This window comes from Protopterus annectens, chromosome 2.part0 (assembly GCF_019279795.1).
Source record: "Protopterus annectens isolate FY-2018-M chromosome 2.part0, PAN1.0, whole genome shotgun sequence".
Lineage (NCBI taxonomy): Eukaryota > Metazoa > Chordata > Ceratodontiformes > Protopteridae > Protopterus > Protopterus annectens.
In genome coordinates, this window is record NC_056728.1 from 1553200178 (window position 1) to 1553214216 (window position 14039).

Sequence of the window (14039 nt, forward strand, 5' to 3'; positions counted from 1 at the left end):
TTACATTTGCCCGTGGTTTACAGAGCATGGGGTTAATTCAATAAACCCTACACAGAGCAATTCTCCATGTAGGAATAGTGTTGTGGCCCGAACATGGAATATGGCCATTGTGCGATCCAGGAAACAGGTCTGGGGATGTGAGCGAGTGTGTGGACACCATGTGAACAATCACCTCATATGTTGGTGAAAAACATGCAAATGATGTGATTTTGAGATCCAGGAAGCAAAAAGACATCCGTGTAGGTGCCATGTCTGCAGGAAAAATGTGTGTGCGGTTAGAAACCATGTACCAGCCTATAAGATTTAAACAGGGGCTGTACCAGCCCAAATAAAGGGTTGGATATATGACTGTAACCATGCAAATGGCCAAATCTATGGCCATTGACATGAAAAATTAATACAATATATTACAAATTAATCTTTTTTAATAGATTTGCCATGTTTAAGCGGTACACAGTGGTGCGCAAACATGCTATTAATGAAACAAATAAAATAAAATATGGAAAATATGAAATATAAAGGTATGCAGTCTTATTGCATTATACTGGCCAGGATGCAGAGTCATACAATGGCATCAAAAGGGGGGGGGGGCACGGCATGTTTAAGTGGATTAGAGCTTAACGGCATCTGTTTGCACTCAGCTAAGCAGAGCTAAGCAGGGTGTGTATGTCTGAGTTTGCTAAGCTATACTTAACCCTGTGGAGCGTTTTTTAGCTAGTTAAAGAAAAGCTAAGCATGCCCATGCACAAGGGAGGGTCTAAACTGCTGAGCAATGTTTACACTAGCTCTGCGGGTTTGCATGGAGTGCTGTGGGGCTTAGAAGTGGACCCACACTTCTAATGGGAAAAATTAAAAAAAAAGTAAAAAAAAAATAAAAGGAAATAGCCTGGGAAAACCAACCAAGTATAAATGACTGATAAGCCTTGTTCCACTGACACTAGCCCATTCAAACCCCTCAATAATATAGCTGTCAGGTGGAATGTATCATAGTCAACCAATCACACAGGCAGCATCTGCAGCACACCGGTGTAAAGTATGCATACACCCTTCAGTCTGATTTTTACCAAATACTCTGCACCATTGGAGTACACACTTGGGAATTTTAACTGACAAAATGATAGGGGCGGCTGCTGCTTTCCTACATCTGTATGCTCTACAGGCTAAGGTCAGTGATGATGATGATGATGATGCTGACAATAGGCCCAGACTGAGGAGGAGAAGAGTGTTCAGGCCTGGGGTAGCATTTCAGGGGCTACATGAGCTGGAGATAGTGCTACAGGTTGGGCAGAGACATACTACAGGAACTCACCGAGCTCTGCTGCTCTGAGCTCAGACCCAGAGCCAACAGAGGTGAACCCATCTTAGTGGAAACAAAGGCATGTACAGCCTTAAGAATACGAGCTACAGGTACTTTCCAAAGACCTACTGGGCACATCATGGGGGGTCTCACAGGCATCCACATTCAGGGTACTCCACCAGTTCCTGGATGTTATGCTAACACATGCCAGTGAGCACATTCATTTCCCCCAACACCCCTGAGGAGAAGACCAGCAGTATGCATCTCTTCCACCATGTAGCACTCCACCCAGAGTTACAGGGTGCCATAGACTGCACTCATGTGCACATCAAAGCACCACCCAGTGAGGAGGGTAGCATTTACATCAACCCCAAGGGGTATCACTCCATCAACTGCCAGGTTGTGTTCACTGCCCAGGGAATTATCATCAATGTGTGTGCTGGCAGCCCTGGCATTTATCATGACTCCCACATCTGGCACTCATCATAACTGTACAAGGCATTTGCCAGGGGTGACATCCCATATGGCCATCTAGTGAGGGATGCTGGTTACGCACTGGAACCGTGGATGATGACACCCATCAGAAATGTACACACACACCAACTGAAGAACATCATAATGAGGTACATGCTCAAACTAGGAACATTGTAGAGTGTGTGTTTGGGCTGCTCAAGTCACGGTCCTGCTGCCTTTACATATCTGTGGAGCCCTGCAGTGCTCTCCAGCCACGTGTGCACACATGTTCATAGTATCTGCCATGCTACACAATATGATCCTGCAGAAGCAGCTGCGGCAGGAACATCACAGGGAAGGGACACACAGCCCTCCACCATTGCCAAGGTCCCCACAGGCACAGGTGGACTTGGAGGAGACACTCCTTGAGGCTGTCCCTGTAGGTAAACATAGGCATGCCCAGTATGCCCTGGCCTTGGCAAAGAAGCAATGCATAGCACATACACTTGCAACCTAGGGACACAGGGACTGACACCTCACTCCAACTCACATACACACAGTAAAATGGATGCTAACCACATCACACTACCTAAACCTTACCATGTATAGGCTGTGTAGTGCATGTATCTGACAGAGTCAGCCCTGAAGTACTGTCTTTTCAAATACTGCAGGCACAAGGTGGAGTAAGCTACCAGGATAGCAGCAGACAATGGACAGCTATGTGGGACAACAGGAACTGTCTGCCAAATACTGGCTGCCCCAGAATATGCAGTAGGCCCCAAGCCACCAAAACCCACTGCACTATGTGAGGGACCTGCAAACAGCAGGGTCATAGGAAAGATGCATGGATGTCAATGTTGGAGTACCATACATACCTCTCAACATCTTAGAGCAAGAAATCTGTACGAAGCCATAAAGAAATGTGGGCCAGAGACCCAAAACAGGGAGAATTGTTAAATACTGCTCTTAGAAATGTAGAAAGTTGATAGATTAACAGGTTTTGCAGTAGCATGAATTCTCTGAAGGGTTAGGGTTAGAATGTCTGTCATTAATTTCTAACTTCATTCTTTAATGATTTGTCAGTAATTTTCCAGACAACCACAATGTTATGAGAAATGGACCCAAAATGTGAGGCAAATATCTGGACATTCTGGGAAAATCTGTACAGGTGAGAGGTATGGTCCCCTATCCACAACACACTCATTTTCCCATAGAACTGCAGTAATAGATATGTTTGTAAGGTAATAGCAGCAGGCCAAACATACCCAGGGCTGTCCCAATCAACTTGCTAATATGTTCCATTTTTACAATATGCAGAGGTCAATGTGCTATGTATGCATGTGGTTAATAGTGTCAGGAAGTAGACAGCACTGACTGGTGGTTGTTGTGGCTCACTGGGCTAAGTACATTAGTGTAAGTGATAGGGTCCATGGTTCGAGACTGGCTGTGTTTCCTACTTTGCATGTCAGCTACACCTATTGTAGGTGTTCCACAGGCTGTCCAAACATCAGTATTTGTTACTGCAGGAAATCTGGACAATGGAGGGACAGGAGGCCACAGATATGGACAATACACAGCTCTGAGTAACCTAGATGGTGCCTACTCCAACAGCAGGTTGTGACAAGTCAGTTTAGTGCCAGGCTACAAAGGCTGCCACATAACTGTGTCAGTACTCACAACAAGTCAGTGGGCACCATCCATACCCCATGAATGTCAGGGTTTCTCATAATGTCCACTGGTATGCCTCATATATCTGTTCTGTTTGTCATAACACTGCATTTGTCTGGCAAACTATTGGGAAAACAATACAGGCTGATGGGAAAACATCAATGACAGACAGTTGAGATGCAAACTTCATACCCATAAGAAAATGCAAGCTAATTCAAAACCAGTGTACCAACTGTCTACGTTTGGAAGAGCAATTGTAAGATGCTGTTCCCATGTCTGGGCCTGTGTCCGACTGTGATATATGGCCCTGTCAAAATGTCTTCCTGTAAGAGTTTGAGAGGTATGTCCAACATGTAGCCTTAGAAGAACAGTGCAACACAAACTGTCTGAGGACCAGAGCAGATGTATGGGCACAATGCTGGCCAACCTGCTAAACAGGTACAGTCAGAGGTGTCCAGTACATAACCATGTGTGTGATGTTACAACTTCTAACACAATCACACCACAACTACAACCATAAGAGCAGCAACTGTGGACAAAGCCTGCGACTGCAGCAGAGCAGGACAAAGACCCACATATAAGGGGAAGGAGGAACCACTGGCCACACAAACGTAGAATGTGCACACTAGAACACTTTGTGCAGTAACATGGGTTCTCTGCAGTGCATGGAATCAGTAGACAAATGTCTTTAAGTGGTTCCACTCATTAATCTCTACTGATCTGCAACTGACATATCAGGACATCACAGTGCCAGGCAAAATGTACCTCACATATTATGTAAAACTCTGCTCAGTCCAATACACTCTGTACCCACCCTAGATATGACTCCGTTAATAAGGATAGCACACAGTAGCAAAAAAAAAAAAAAAATCAAAGTGATACCAAAGTACTGAAGGTTGCTTACACTATTAAAAAAAACACAATAAATAAAAACAAAATGAGAGCACACCAACACAGCCACCAAAAATGTATATAATAAAACAGTTTATTGACAAAGATTAGCTCTTTCATGGGGTTACCGCTTCATCACATCCAAGTAGAAGAATAAAATTAACACAAAACACATTGAATATAAAATAAATTATAACCAGTCAGCAACTGTTGTCAATAAGATAATTATATCAGTTAAACAAAAGTCACTACCTCCTATTTAAGGCATGTTTAAGAGGAATACCAGAGTTTAAACCTGGAAACTTAAGTGCTTCTAAGGATACAATCTATTTTACCTCAAGCATCTCAACTTGATTGTTAATATCACCCCTTCTGTTACTAGGTGGAACAAGTTGTAAAACCCTAAAATAAAAAACATTATGTCCTGACAAATTTGCAAGATTAGCTAGGGTATTGGTGAGAGTTTTATTATGAATATTACCTAGATGCTCTAATATGTGTTCTCTTAGCTGGTGTGTAGTCTTTCCCACATAAAAACATTTACATGTACAATATGCTGCTAAATAGACTAAGTTAATACTCCTACAAGTCACCATAAACCTAGGTGAAAAAAATGTCCAGTCACTGGATGAATACATTGAGCATCTAGGGCAATGGAAGAACAGACTTTGCAATTATTACATGGAAAAGTGTCCCTTCTCATTGCTGGCTCAGAGACAAAATTTTTAGGTCCATAACATAATAACCTTATCATATTCATATTATTCATGAAAATAAAACTAGGATGCTCACCAACAATGTTCTCTACTTTGCTGTCAGCTAGCAAAAAGGGCCAATTCCTTTTAATAACATCACAGGATTGCTGTATATTGCTGGAAAAGGTGAGAAGTGCATTAGGTCTACTGATCCGATACTTGGAGTGATTGGAATGAACATGTCGATACACATTAGAAAAGTATGGAGCCCCCCTGCTTTTCCTCTGTAGAGCTACTTCAGAGTGTATATAATCTACCTGCTCTCCCTGGTAGCTTTTGTTCAAAAAACCCTTACAGAGATTTTCCATTGTCTCACGCATCGTGTCATCATTCATGCAAAGGCCAGATACCCTTAAAGACTGGCCCTTAACTATATTTGGAAAAATATAGGAAGGGTGCATACTGGAATGATGCAATACACTGTTTTTCCAACAGGATTTCTTGTAAAGCTTTGTTTCCAAGCTACCGTGTGCATTTTTGTATAAAGTGACGTCCAGAAAATCAATGGTGGTCAAAGAATAGGTCACAGTAAACTTCAAAAACATGGAAGTAACTTCTAAATATGAAAGACATTCAAGGGGGTTTTCAACTTCACCTGCCCATAACACAAAAACATCAGCCACAAATCTCACATAATGTTTAATAAACTTATTGAAAGGGTTGTTATTAAAAACATGGTCATCCTCCCATTGCACCAACACCAAGTTGACATAACTGTTGGCATAAGGGATGCCCATGGCCACTCTTAGTTTCTGCAAGTAATATTGATCTTCAAACAAAAATATATTATTACTCAAAATTAAATCTAGCAGTGTACATATTAAAGTAATTAAACTATGACTATAACCACTATGGTGAGCCAAAAACATTCTGATGGAATCAGCACCTTCAGAATTAGGAATCACTGTAAATGTTTTAATGTCCAAAGTAACTAACATAACATCTGAAAGATCTAATCCATTAACTAAATTAAACAAATTAAAAAGAAAATGCTGAGTATCTCTGAGAACTGAAGGGGCTCTCAACAGCAAAGGCTTTAGTTTATCCTCCACAAAAACAGAGAGGGGCTCAGTTATCCACCCTTGCCCTGAAACAATCGGGCACATTGGTGGACATCGTAAACTCTTGTGAACTTTTGGCAGACCATGCATTATAAGAATCAATGGATGTTCAACCATGAAAAATTCGTAAGTGTTGATATCAATAAGGCCACACATAAGTACATCATACAGGTCAATGCGTACAACATAAATACATCTGTCAACATCTTAGATAGGTCTGAAATGGAGTCCCACTCTTACTATTGATGGTAATACTGGGCATGCTCCTACACTTAACTACTTTCAGCCCATGTCTGAACCCACATCTGACTACTGAACTGGGATCTACATATATCCCTTCTGCATACAGATAGCTATGTACACTTTAACTGCCTATCCACACCCACGTGAAACATATGTACCCCATCTATATTTATGAGGTACATATAAGATTTATCTGGATCTGTTGCATGTGATATATATACAGATATATATATATATAGGTAACATTTAGAAATATATCATTTACAGAGAGGCAGAGACGGCGAGAGAGAGAGTAAGACACAGAGAGAGAGAGTCAGACAGACAGAGAGAAACCCAGAAAGGCATAGATTGATGTATACCTCCAAAAGAGCTAGCAAGTACGACTGGTGCACGGCATGCGCAAACTGATAAACCAAATAAAAAAGCCAGCACTCAGAGACAAATAAATATTTTATTCCTTCCCTTCCTTCAGACTCGTTTCGGCATCAAACCTTCTTCAGTGATGTTACATTCACAATTAAGGAATAGTATTTATACATATTATATATTCCCAAGTATGACATAACTTCCCCATTTCACTAATTAAGCCTCCAAATACATATAAAGCATTTAAACAAAATGAGCAATATGCTTATAATGTCAACTGTATAACTAACCTTACACAGATTACCTATTGCTACATATAAAGTTAGTAATAAAAATCATAAGTGAGAAAAAACTCATAATTTATCATTAAGTCCTGGATGAAATAGGGCACCCAACTTAATAATCTATTTTCTTTCCATTTGAGTCAGTATATGTGCCATCCCTGTTTTGTTGATCTATTTCCCGTAATCTGGTCAATAATGACAAATCAAAAAGTACTCCCTTAATACTCCTCTACCCAGGATTAGAATACCCCCTTTCTACATTACTCTTTCTAAAATAAAAATGAAACATCTTTACTGCTACTTATATAAAAATAATACGTTAGAGACCCTTCGCATCACCCTACTATTATCAGGTGATAATTCATCTTAATCCCGGGCCAACCACAACTTCTCTCTCCTGAAGTACTACTCCGACTATCCCTCCTAAATTACATAATCTTACACCTCCAAAAAAAACACATCTCATTCATCTCAATGAACATTCGAAGCATACTTAATACGACTACTGAGTTTCATTCCTGTGTTACCTACCACACCCCAGATGTCATTACTCTAACAGAAACTTGGCTAAAACCCCATATCCCAGATCAGGATATCATTCCACCAGGCTACAATATACTTTGTTTAGATCACCTAAAACAGAAAGGTGGTGTAGTAGCAATTATCTACTCAAACCATTTAACTCTCACATGTCATAATGAACAAATCCCATCCTTCCCTCCTGCAGAAATTCTGGCAGACAACTTTAAACTTAATTACTTCTCTACCATCACTTTAGTAGCCATCTATATTCCCCCAGGTGATAATATTCCTATTCTTGAACATTTTCTCTCCTATCTCACCAAACACTACTCAAATGAAACAATTCTCCTTGAGATGTAAATATTAATTGGCTTGCTTTAAATGATCATGACTCTTCCTCATGTATTAATCTACAAGGCTTCACACAACTAATATCTGAACCTACTCATTACAAAAACTCAAATACTCCTACTACTTTACTTGACTGGATACTAGTATCTGACCCTTCTTCCTATCATAACCCTGAAACCCTACCTAATTCTCTTAGTGACCACTGTCCAATAAAAGTTACTAGATTTGCCCATAACCTTGCCAGACCCCCCCCCCCGATACATAACTTGTTGGAAATTATCCAGCTTCTCCCCAGAAACCTTTAACTCCCTTCTCTCTAGGAATTAACTGGCGTCACCTGAATGAGCTGCCTCTTGATGAAGCAGTGCAGTCATTTAACTCTATCTTTCTTAACATATTAAACTATCTTGCACCTCTTTGGACAGTTAGAATAAAATCTAAAATATCCCTATGGCTCTCTAAATCTACCCATATCCTAATAAGAAATAGGGATAGGCTCTGGAAAATTTGGATGAGATCTAAACTTCCCACTGACTGGCAAAACTACAGAGAACTTAGAAATGGCAAAAAAACACATTGCTAAAGATAAAAAGGAATTTTACTTAAACCCACCTACAACACTAAAATCTAACCCAAAAAGATTCTGGAACACAATCAACCAAATATTACATCTTGGAAACCCTTCTAGTCCCAACTCTGACCCAAATAAAACACCTGAAGACATTGCCACTAACTTTAACACCTTCTTTATTGACACTGTACCAAAGATGATTAATACTTCCTCCACCCCTGTGAGTGATCCAAACCACTGTGTTCTACCCTCTGGTTTCAATCCTTCTAAACTCTTCTCTCTAAAACATGTATCTACTAATAACTTTTAAGCATCCCCTTCAACCTCAAACAAAACTATATACAACTGACAAAACAAAACAAAAAAAAACCAAAACTAATTTAAAGTTTGTTTCTGTGGCTGTTTCTGTTTTCTTTCAGCCAGTTTATTCATATTTTTTTTATGTTGAAGTTTTTTTTGGGTTGCGAAATTATCTACTAACTATATCAAATCTCTACTCACCAAACGAAAACCTTGCTCATCCTCTGCTGATAACATTCCATCATACTTTCTATAACTAGCAGCCAATACCATTGCTTTACCTGTATCTATCTTGATGAACCAGTCCATCTCTGAGTCTTATGTTCCAACTATCTGGAAAGAATTCTATACACTTCCTATCCACAAAGGAGAAATTCCCAAGAAATCTCTAACTTTAGACCTATAGCTGTCTTGTCTCCCCTCTCAAAGCTACTTGAGAACTGTATACACAAGGAAACTCTACAATATCTCTTACAGGAAAATCTGCTTACTCCCACTCAGCATGGCTTCCACCCAAAGCACAGTACTAGTACTGCCCTAATCTCATTTACCAACACTATTTCCTTGGCTCATGATAACAATAAACTTGTTTCATGTTTATTTCTAGATCTATCTAATGCCTTTGACACTGCCTCCCACCCTCTTCTTCTTACTAAGCTGACTAATCTTAATTTCTCTGCTGCAACTGTCACTTGGTTCTCTAGTTATCTCTCAGATAGACTACAATCAGTGAAATGGCTCTCTGTGCTCTCTCACCTCCCCTCCTCATAAAAATGGGAGTTCCCCAAGGATCCATACTGGGTCCACTGCTATTCAATACCTTTTCCAATCTACTTTACACCTCTTGTTCTGTGTCATCTCTTGTTCAATATGCAGATTATTCTACTGTGATTACTATCTCAGACTCTTACTCTGGTCTTATTACCCCTACTCAAGCTGCCTTTACATCAGTTGAGACCTGGCTCACTAGCAACCAACTAATCTTAAATCCTAAAAAAAAAAAAAAAACTCCCACTCTTTCTCCCCAAAACTCTTACTCATCTTAAATCTACTTTTACTATACTGTCTGTTAATAACACTCAAATAGTACCTGAAACTAGCTCCAAACTCTTAAGTGTCACTATAGATGATCAACTTAAATTCATCTTACACATAAATAATTTCATCAGGAAAGCCCTTCAGAAATTAGATCTCCTGTATAGAAATAGAAAGTTCCTCACTTCCAAAGTCAAAGTAACCCTCTCTCACACTTATCTTCTACCCAGTCTACTATATGGTTCCAAACATTCACAAACCTTAACAGCTCACTCCTAGCAAAACTAAACTCAGCCAATAATAAAGTAGCCAAATTCTCTGCCTAACATACTTATAAAACTCATCACTGCATCTCACTTAAATACTTAAACTAGCTGGAATTACCCAACCTACTTCTGCTCTCTCAGTTTCAGATTATACACTCTATCATAAATCAACCTGGTTACTGCCCTAACCTATCCTCCCGCATATCTAACTATTCTCCAATGAGATCTCTCCACAGCTCAGACCAGGACATACTATTTATCTATAAACCTAGGACAATGGAAAGCAACCTGTATAGTTACAATCCTAACATAGCATGGAATAAGCTTCCACTTCAAATAAAATTAATAAATAAATCAAAACAATTCAAAGCAGCTGCCAAAGAACACCTGAAAACACTCCTGCCACTGAACTCATCCACCATGAACTAATGTCTGACCATCCCTCTTAATTTTTAATACTATACCTCTCAGCACCTCTATTCCTACTGAACTGTCTACCTAAACTCTGGCAAACCTCAGACTCCTATATACTTTAACTTCATCTTCTCATCCTTATATATGTCCTTCATAACTCTGATCTATAGCATCCTATCTCTGAAAAATACAAAGATTATTGAATGTCCTTTTATATACATCAACTGCATTTCTATTGATTAGTAAATACTTGATAACTGTTCAGATGTGTAAATTTGAACAAAATATCTCTGTAATACCTGTTTTTTTTTTTACTTTTCCCTCTGTATTTGTTTTTACTGTATTGTTTTAATTAATATATTGTTGTAGATTATAATTGTTCTCTGGAGCTTTTCTCTCCAGGCCTCCACTGAAAAAGGGCAATTTGTTCATGAGTCGGACTACTCCCAGTCAACAAATGTTAAATAAACAAATAAATAAATAAATAGATAGATAAATAAATTCCCTTTTGGCTTTCTGTATTTCCTGCCTATGTGTGTGTGCAATGCCAATACATTTTCAGGCCTGCCCCACCCTGTTAAACCCTTAATTGCCCTACTTTACAGACCTGTTGATGTCATCCACCTTAGATACAGCATTGGACACTCTCCAAGCATATAATCTCTGTGGCACATGCAACAAGTACATAGTACTATAGTACATATAACTAGATAGGTAGGGGTTCTAATCTCAATACTGCCAACTGTGTGTGTGTGTGTGTGTGTGTGTGTGTGTGTGTGTGTGTGTGTGTGTGTGTGTGTGTGTGTGTGTGTGTGTGTGTGTGTGTGTGTGTGTGTGTGTGTGTGTGTGTGTGTGTGTGTGTGTGTGTGTGTGTGTGTGTGTGTGTGTGTGTGTGTGTGTGTGTGTGTGTGTGTGTGTGACAAATGTCTCCTGTGTGTGGGTTGGTTATACCATTTTGAGGCCTGTTCCACCCTGCTGACTCCCCCAATTGCAATACTTTACAGGGCCTGTTGATGTCATCCACCTTAGATATATCATAGGACACTCTCCAGGCATCTAAGCTCTGTGGCACATGCAATAAGTACATAGCACTATAGTGCATACAACTAGATATGTAAGGAACCTAATGTCAATACTGTCAACTGTGTGTGCATGTGTGTGTGTGTGTGTGTGTGTGTGTGTGTGTGTGTGTGTGTGTGTGTGTGTGTGTGTGTGTGTGTGTGTGTGTGTGTGTGTGTGTGTGTGTATGTGAAACATATCTCCTGTGGGATGGTTATACAATTTTGAGTCATTTTTGTTGGTCAGTTGGACTACTCCTGGTCAACAAATGTAAAATAAATAAAAAAATAAATAAATAAATAAATATATTCCCTTGTGGCTTTCTGTATTTCCTGCCTATGTGTGTGCAATGCCAATACATTTTGAGCACTGCCCCACCCTGTTAATCCCCCATTGACCTACTTTACAGGGCCTGTTGATGTCATCCACCTTAGATAAAGCATTAGACACTCTCTAAGCATATAATCTCTGTGGCACATGCAATAATATAACTAGATAGGTAGGGGTTCTAATCTCAATACTGCCAACTGTGTGTGTGTGTGTGTGTGTGTGTGTGTGTGTGTGTGTGTGTGTGTGTGTGTGTGTGTGTGTGTGAAGAATGTTTGCTGTGTGTGGGTTGGTTATACCATTTTGAGGCCTGTTCCACCCTGCTGACTCCCCCCATTGCAATACTTTACAGAGCCTGTTGATGTCATCCACCTTAGATATATCATAGGACACTCTCCAAACATCTAAGCTCCGTAGCACACGCAATAAGTACATAGCACTATATTGCATACAACTAGATACATAAGGAACCTAATGTCAATACTGTCAAGTGTGTGTGTGTGTGTGTGTGTGTGTGTGTGTGTGTGTGTGTGTGTGTGTGTGTGAAGCATATCTCCTGTGGGATGGTTATAACATTTTGAGACCTGTTCCACCCTGCTGACTACCCCAATTACATTCATTTACAGGGCCTGTTGATGTCATCTATCTTAGATGCACTATTTGACACTCTGCAGGCCATACTTCTCAACTGTATAGTGTTTTGAAGAATGTCCAGATGTTTGCCTCATATATTTTATCTGTGTCTCATAATATTCTGGTTTCCTGGCAAATCTTTGGCAAATCATAAAGAGTTGAAATCAGAAAATAATGACAGACATCTGAGTGTCAGACATCATACCCTTCACAAACGTAATGCTAATATGAAACCTAACACTCTATGAGTTATCTAAGTTTGAAAGAGCAATATGTAAAAACTGTCCCTATTTATGGGCCTGTATCCCCCATTATTGAAGGCTTTGTCTATATTTATTGTTCTAAGAGGTTGAGAGGTATGCCTCAGACATATAAGCTCCATGGCACATGCAATAAGGGCATAGCACTCTAGTACATATAAGTAGATAGGTAGGTGTTCTAATCTTAATACTTGCAACTGTGCGAGTGGATGTGTCCATGTATGCATATCCCCTGTAGCAGTGTGGCTGTCTTACCTGTGTGTGTGTAATACTTGTACCATTTTGTGGGCCTGTGCCACCCTGTTAACTCCACCATCACTAACCAATTCATGACATACAGAAGTCATCCACCTTAGATGCAGAGTTACACAATGTCAAACACAATAGCACTGTGGTGCATGCAATATGTGTGGTGGGCTATAATGTATATAACTAGATAGATAGGTGTTATAGTTCCAAACTGGCAACTCTCTGTGCATATGTGTTAGAATGCATGTCCCCCTGCAGCAGTCTGTGTGAGTGACATGGTTATACCATTTTAGGGGCCTGTTAAACCCCCAGTGGCAATCCTAAAACCACCTGCAGATGTCATCCAACTGAATAATAGTGGCACACACTACAAACCTGTATAAGCTCCATGGTTGATGTGCTATGTATATTGCACTATCTTATGTAAAACTAGGCAGGTAGGGGTTCTACTATCAACGAGGGTAGTTCATGAGTGTGTGTGTGTGTGTGTGTGTGTGTGTGTGTGTGTGTGTGTGTGTGTGTGTGTGTGTGTGTGTGTGTGTGTGTGTGTGTGTGTGTGTGCACATATGTATATCCCCTTGCAGCAGTGTGCCTGGGTTAGGGCCACAAACATATCTCTTGACCCCTTAGAGAAAGACATCTGGAGAAAGCCATACAGAAAAGTGGGACAAAGCCCAAAAATTAGGGTCAATCTTTAAATATTGCACTGACACACATACAAAGTAGATAGCATAACAGGTTGTGCATTTGCATGAATTTTCTGAAGGGTATGAAGTCTGACAGGAAAATATCTGTCATTATCGTGTAACATCATTCTTTAATGATTTCACACTAATTTGCCAGAAAACCACAATGTTATATCAAATGGAACAAAAATATGTGGCAAACGTCAGGACATTCTGCAGAAATTTGTAGAGGTGAGAGGTATGGCCACCACCTGTCCCATCCTGCAGGTTACAGTCCATGTTTAGCCAGGTGTGATATGTGACAATGACAGAGACATTACAAAACTCTGTAGAGTGTAGGACAACAAA